Source organism: Loxodonta africana, chromosome 3 (assembly GCF_030014295.1).
Source record: "Loxodonta africana isolate mLoxAfr1 chromosome 3, mLoxAfr1.hap2, whole genome shotgun sequence".
NCBI classification, from domain to species: Eukaryota; Metazoa; Chordata; class Mammalia; order Proboscidea; family Elephantidae; genus Loxodonta; species Loxodonta africana.
Window position 1 is genome coordinate 152138184 of NC_087344.1, and position 7026 is coordinate 152145209.

The window sequence follows — 7026 nt, forward strand, 5'->3', positions numbered from 1 at the left end:
CACTTGCTCTCTTCCTTCGGCCCCCTCCCCCACCATGGTTTAGGGGAGAAAATGGTTTTGGACTGGGAAGAAGGAGCTTGGGCTGCAGCTCCAAGGTCCAGGACCAAGAGTTTCCGCTCCCTTCCTGCTCCTCCTGGTTGTTTGCAGCATTCATTCCCCTCCCCTCGTGCTCTATCGGTGTCTGAGTCCTCAAAACCGGGTTCTCAGAGTGTCCGGGTCCAGAAGGAATTTTCAAGAAATACTGGGGTTTCAGGACTCTCGATTCCCACGTCCGGTGAGTCCACTCGACCCTGCGTAAACTCTGTCTTTGAGCCTCAAGTTTTTCAGTGGTAACAGGTAGAGATTGCGTCCATGAAAATCTACACCGAGGGGTTACTTTCACACTGAGGAATAATTTAGACCATTGACTCAAGCCCTCTAAAGACAATGATATTTATGTAGAAAAGGAATGACTTCAGTGCCCGACTAGCTCAGTCGGTAGAGCATGAGACTCTTAATCTCAGGGTCGTGGGTTCGAGCCCCACGTTGGGCGGGTGCTTTTGCCCTCCAGCCCATTGTTAAAAAATCTTCTCTAGTCGCTGACCTACAGGATATTTAAAAAAAGAAAAACCCGTTGCCATCGAGTGAGTTACAACTTATAGTGGCGCTGCGGAACATAGTAGAACTGCCCCATAGGGTTTCCAAGAACCGCTGGTGGATTTGAACTGCGGACCTTTTGATTAGACGCGGAGGTCGTAACCACTTAACGACCTCAGCTCCACCAACGGAATTAAAAAAAAAATTTTTTTTTTTACGGAATTAGGAGCTTCTAAATTGCTCGTTGCTGCCACTGAGACTTCCTCTCACTTATTTTGGAAATGTTATTAGGGGTGACCACTCCCTGGAGACGGACATCATGCTGGTTGTGGGTCTGTGAAGAAGAAAAAGATCCTCAACGATGTGGACTGATCTAGTGGCTACAAGAATGGACTCAAACATAGCAACGATTGTGAGCATGCTGCAGGACCTGGCAGTGTTTCATTCCGTTGTACATTCTGTGACCAAGAGTCGGAACCCACTCGAGGGCACCTAACAACAGCAACAGTATATTTTCAACACATCAGGAAAAAAAAAAATAGAGAGAGAGAGAAGAAAAATGTATTTTAGTGCGTGTGGTGAAAACACACATAACAAAACCTATGCCTATTCAAGGATTTTTACAACTCGGTGACATTGATTACAATCTTCAAGCTGTGCAACCATTCTCACCATCCTTTTCCCAATCATTTTGCTGGGAAATGATTTATCCTTAAACATAAAAAGTGATTCTCCCAGAACAAGAGATCTTGGAGGCATGTAAAGAAGAGCCCTGAGGCTTGTGAAGAACTACCCTGAGACCATCTCTCCACTTGCCTCCCTATCTTCCCAGGGAGGCAGTCATGGGACAGTTTCTCATTGCGTTCCAGGTTCTGATGAGATTCGAGGTTTTATGTTCTGTTCACCCTCAGGCTATAGCTGCAAACTATAAAACTGCTTAGCTGCTGTCTAAAATTGGCATATCACCAACAGGTATCCCACAGCTCTTGTTGGAGTCATCAGGCCCCTTTTGTTCCCAAGTCTTCCTTTTTGGTGTGTGGGATTAGAACCAAGGCACCTTTGGCTACATCTCCTTTTGTTGTTTATATAAGTAATAAATTGTCTGAATCTAAACCACCCAGGCCTTGGCCTTGTTTGGTGTGATGGATCACTTTTGTGTGGCCTTTCTAGACATGATCTTTTAACTCCCAGCCAAGTGACTGGGCGGGACTGGGTAATAAGGTAATTGTGGCCAACCAAGGGGATTGGTTTGTTTTGCCATCTTGGGGGACTGAAATGAGCCACCCCAGAGATAGGAAAGAGAGAATACCACTACCGATAAGGGAGAACAGCCAGGAGCCCGCATGACTTTTGGACCTGGCATCCTTGCTCTTAGTAGCTCCTGGAAGCAGGAATCTAATCTGTTACTTCCCTAATAAACCTCATAATCATGAGTATGGTCTATGAGTTCTGTGTGGCCACTGCAATGAATTATTGACCCAACAAAGAAGTAGAGAGCACCATAGGAGGGACTGTTTGTGACAAAATTGGTAAAGATGCAAAGAGAGGAGATGTCAGATCTCTGTCTCATAGGAATCAACCTTGGGCTGTTAATCTTGATTCTCCTTTCCCCTTGTGAAGTTAGAGGAGGTCAGACACCACCCCCACACCATTCTTACACTTTGCTGCTGTGGGCTTGACAAATTTGTTTATGATTTTTTTTATTGCCATATGAATTTTTAAAATTTTTGTGTACTTAAATGTATCAATCTTCCCCTTAAGAATTCTGAGTTTTCTGTCAGGCTTAGAAAGGCTTTTCAAGTATTTTACCAGTTTCTTGTCTTTTGACTTCTGTATGGGAATGGCTTTGCCTATGAGACTATGAAATTTTCACTGGAGGTAGTTTTGAAGGAAGAAGGGTGTACTTATTCTTCTGCTAATGAGTTGACTAGAGGCACAATTAGCTCCCAGATAATTCTGTGGCACATTCCCTGAGGTTCTCTGAAAGCCTTACCTGCTGAGAGTTGAGGGAATTTCCTGGGACCTCCAGCTCAAGATGACTGGACTCTGTCTAAGAGGGGAATGCAGTCACCAAAAGATGGTGCAACATCCCAGGACTAACAACAGTGAAGAGTCATTACAATCCCTAGACCTGGTGGGGCAAGGAAAGAGAGATACTTCTGGAACCTGGAAGAAGTTGTAGTTGTAGCTGAGTCTGCAGCTGTCATAGAGTGTCCCTGGACAAAAGCTGTGGACTTCATGGAGGGAACACAACCTCTGCCAGCCTGCAGGGAATAAGTACTCCCTACATCATATTCTTGCCACCCTTCTATCTCCAATTAATGCATCCCATTGGCTGCATCCATGAAGAATGAAATGGGCAAGGGAAACTTCTTATGCAGGGGTCAGCCTCCTGGGACATAAAATGGAGTGGATAATGGTGAGAATGGATCTAGAAGGACAGATGCAGAATACCCAGCACACACCACTTTTTCATTCTTAAGACTTTGTTGTGATTAATTCTGTCATTGGCTGAATCTGGCTGTCAAATAAGCTTTTTTTTTTTTCTTGAAAGTCTTTATTTCCACAATGGGTTTGCTGTCTTTGGGCCCGTATCACATCGTGACTGGAAAGCTATCTATCTGTATGTACTCATTTGATTCACTCTTTCTTTCACTCAGATCATTATAAGCACTGAGATAAATTTTCCACCAATCTAAACCAGAGACTGCACCAGCCGGAGACCAGGAGCACTAGACGGTGCCCAGCTACCACTAATGACTGCCCTATCAGGGAGCACAACAGAGAGTTTCCTGGACACAGCAGGAGAAAATATAGACCAGAATGCTAATTTACATAAAAAGACCAGACTTAATGGTCTGACAGAGACTGGAGGAACCCCTGAAACTACTGCCCCTGGACACTCTGTTAACCCAGAACTAAAACCATTCCTGAAGCCCACTCCTCAGAGAAAGATTAGACACGAGTATAAAACAAAAGGTAATACATGTGAGGAGCATGTTTCCTAGTTCAATCAGATACACGAGACCAAAGGGGCGGCTCCTGTCTAGAGGAAGGATGAGAAGGCAGGAAGAGACAGAAACTGGTCCAGTGGACACAGCGAACCCAGGGGCAGAAAGGGGGAGTGTGTGGTCACATTGTGGGGATTGCAACAAATGTCACAAAACAATACATGTATAAATTTTTGAATGAGAAATTAACTTGAGCTGTAAACTTCACCTAAAGCACAGTAAAAATAAATGAATAAATAAGTAAATAAAGGGAAACAGCTAAACAACAACAAAAATTTCCACAGATCATTGTCAGAACCTTTATATTTTTGTCAGAGTCTTCCTCTTTCATTAAAATAAAGTTCTGTAGCCAATGTATGTTTCGAATAGCATAACTGGATTCTCTTTTTCACAAAAAAACTAATGGTAGTGCTTCTAGAAATGCGAATGCTGGATTTTTTTTTAAATTAGCATCTCTGGGCCTCTAGCTCAGAGAAGACTGGAAAAACCTAGGGAAGAGGAAACGAAAGAAAATCCTGTGGAACTTCTCTGCATTATGAGGTGTTAAGAAGTCCTTAAAGAATGTGGCTTCCCCAGGCTCTCAGAGGACAGGCTATGATTGTGGGTCAATGGCCTGCCTTGTGGCTCCAGCATCCTGTGGTCAGCTTTGAGTCACAGCAGGTCAGTATGGTCTGGTTTGTCTGAGGATTCTAATATATACTTTTAAGTCAGTCATTTATTTTTTAATAAAAGTAATAAAATCATGCTTGCAGTAAAACAAACAACTCCGTAATATGTAAAGAAGGAATGAAATTTCCCGTTTCTCAATACCAATCTTAAGAGGTAATTCTCGTTACTATTTTGCTACATGGCCTTTATCAATTATATGGTTGAAGCGGTGATTGAGCGAGGTGCTAGTAGATGCTGTTGAGCCAAGAGACCGCAGGAAACCCTCAGTCTTACCGTGACAATAATCTGTCCGCCCTGATCGACGGAATAAGGAATGGTAACATTTTTATGGGGTTTTCATCCCACTCAGAGAATTCTTATAAACTGAGGGAGAGCACGTGGCTTAGGCTAAAGTCCTAATGTGTTCTTTCTTTCTTTCTTTCTTTCTCCTAAGCCTTAACTGGATATTATCTTGTTATTTCAGAAATACTTGGATGATAGGAGTCAAACAAAAAGAGGTGGGAGGGAGAAAGCAAGACAGGCGTGAGGGACTCCTCCTCTTCATGAGTCAGCCTCACCAGTGATGTATCATTTGTGAAACAGAGATTAGAGAGAGCCTCACTCCTGTGCTTTTGCTCCACTCTCCTAAACACTTTTTGGACTTCATCACATAGTCTGTATTTCAGACAATGAGGTTACTATTTGTTCAGTCCCTGGGAACTAGCAGCTTAAGTAGAGACACTGAAAATGTTCTCACCACATGTGCCTTTCTATATACTCCCTGGATTTTCTACTGTCAACCATATGACAATCCCTCTGGGAGGAAAAGATCACAGAAGTACAAAAAAAAAAAAAAAAAAGTCCTACACCCACCTCTGTGACTCTTCCTAAGAACTTGCAACCTGGTCACTATGTAAGCATTTTAGACATTCGAGGGATGTCTCTTTAATATTATCACCCAATCTTCTAAATGTATCAAAGTAGGAATTAGCTCTAGGTAAAATTGTATGAGAATCTACCTTCATATTTCCTATGACAATTATTGTTAGCTACTTGTCCACCCTAGCTCACCAGACAAGATTTTATAGCAAGCACCACATACCAGCACGGACCAAACAAGTCCCCAGGCACAGTAGAACACCCTCTAGCATTAAGTTCCCCCAAATAAAGTCTCAAGGATGCAATTGCTCCTCTACTTGCCACAGAAAATAAGAAAAAAATCTATTATTCGAAGTCCTGATCTGATGAAAAATTAAACTTAAAAGTCTTCCGTTTCCTATTTGTATTTGCCTCTGTTCCAAACGCGAAGGTCCCACTCACTATAGAGGCTGGATGTGTTCTGGGTTCCTCAGCATCTGCAGCCTGGGCTCTCTGTCACGGGATCGATGGGAACAGGGTTACCTCTGTCCACACCTCTGCAGTCAGGCCAATGCAAGCTCAAACCCCTCCTGGGAACCACTTTTCCAGAATCCCAGGGGTCAGGAGAATACAGAAGAACAACACAGAGCCAGCCTGTCATCCACAAAATTCCTAATGTGTGAAACCAGCAAGCAATAGCATTCTCCAAGCAAAAGTGATGGGTTTCCGCTGCTATTAAAATGCCAGATACTGTGTTGCCCAGAAAAGAGCTTTCTCTCAGAATGTGGGGATATGACTAGGTACAGCCCCTTTGGAGGGCAATTTGACACGAACTAGCAAAATCAGAAATGCACAAATACCTTGATCAGGCAACACCACATCTGGGAATCCATTTGAGAGAAATTCTTGCACACCTGATTAAAAATATCCCTATAAGCTGTCCTCTGAACAATTATTTATGACAATAAACATTAGAACCAATGGCATGTCCATCAATTAAGAAATACTTAAATATACAATGGTCTATCTGTACTATGAAAGGATATGCAGTTGTGAAAAGGGCGGGGTGGATAACAATGGTCATGATCATGTCACTGAGAACAATTATAATAGCTGACGTCACTGACCATTTATTAAGCGCTCAAATGCTTTATGGGCCTCTCATCAAAATCTAGGTTTGCCCCTTTTTATATGTGAAGAAATAGACACCCCCAAAACATTCGATAACTTTTTCAAGGCCCCACCGTGGCAGAACCAAGCATTTCCTCACAGAGCTTGCAACTGCACCACAGATGTGGGGTTTTCTTATTCTCCATTATCGGGATTTTTCAGGTTTCGGGATGCGTAGTATAAAACCTCAGCGTCAGGAAGTGAGAGAATCCGTGCAGTGGCTCTGGAATAAGTAAACTCCAAAGCTGACTTCGCGGGCTTTGTGGAAATATATTTTTTTGCAGAAAAATTCCTCCTTTAGTCAGTTTTATGGGACTTGAATCTTGGCGCAGAAAATTTTGGCGTCTGATTCAAAGTTGATAAAGGTCCAGGGCACTTTGAGAATAAAAGTTGCGAAAAGCCTAAGGCTGCTAATAAGCAACTAAGAAGAGTGTAAAGTAAAGCACAGCCTCACTGAGTGGGCTCGAACCACCAGCCTTTCGGTTAACAGCTGAACGCGCTGACCCACTGCGCCACAGAGACCCAGGGGGCCCGTTTTTCAAACTTACTATCTGATGTCAGGAATTGCCCTTTAACCTCAGGCTGGGGACATCTTAACATTGTTCTGGCCTGTCCAACCGCGCGCGCTCCAGAACTTGTAGCATCCTAAGAGACACTTAGGCCGAGTCTTGCCATTGGACAAGTTTGGGAGACTCGGACACCTGTGGCCTAGAGCAGCGGGAGACGCACACTGGCTGCTCACCTCCAGTAGGGGAGGAAGTGC

At 43.5% G+C, this 7026-nt stretch overlaps 1 non-coding gene across 1 annotated transcript; it reads left to right on the top strand.

Annotated features, from left to right (window-relative positions):
- Positions 1-459: 459 nt before the first annotated feature.
- TRNAK-CUU (transfer RNA lysine (anticodon CUU)) lies at positions 460-532 on the top strand. Its single transcript has one exon. It is a non-coding gene; the product is annotated as a tRNA-Lys (tRNA).
- Positions 533-7026: the final 6494 nt, after the last annotated feature.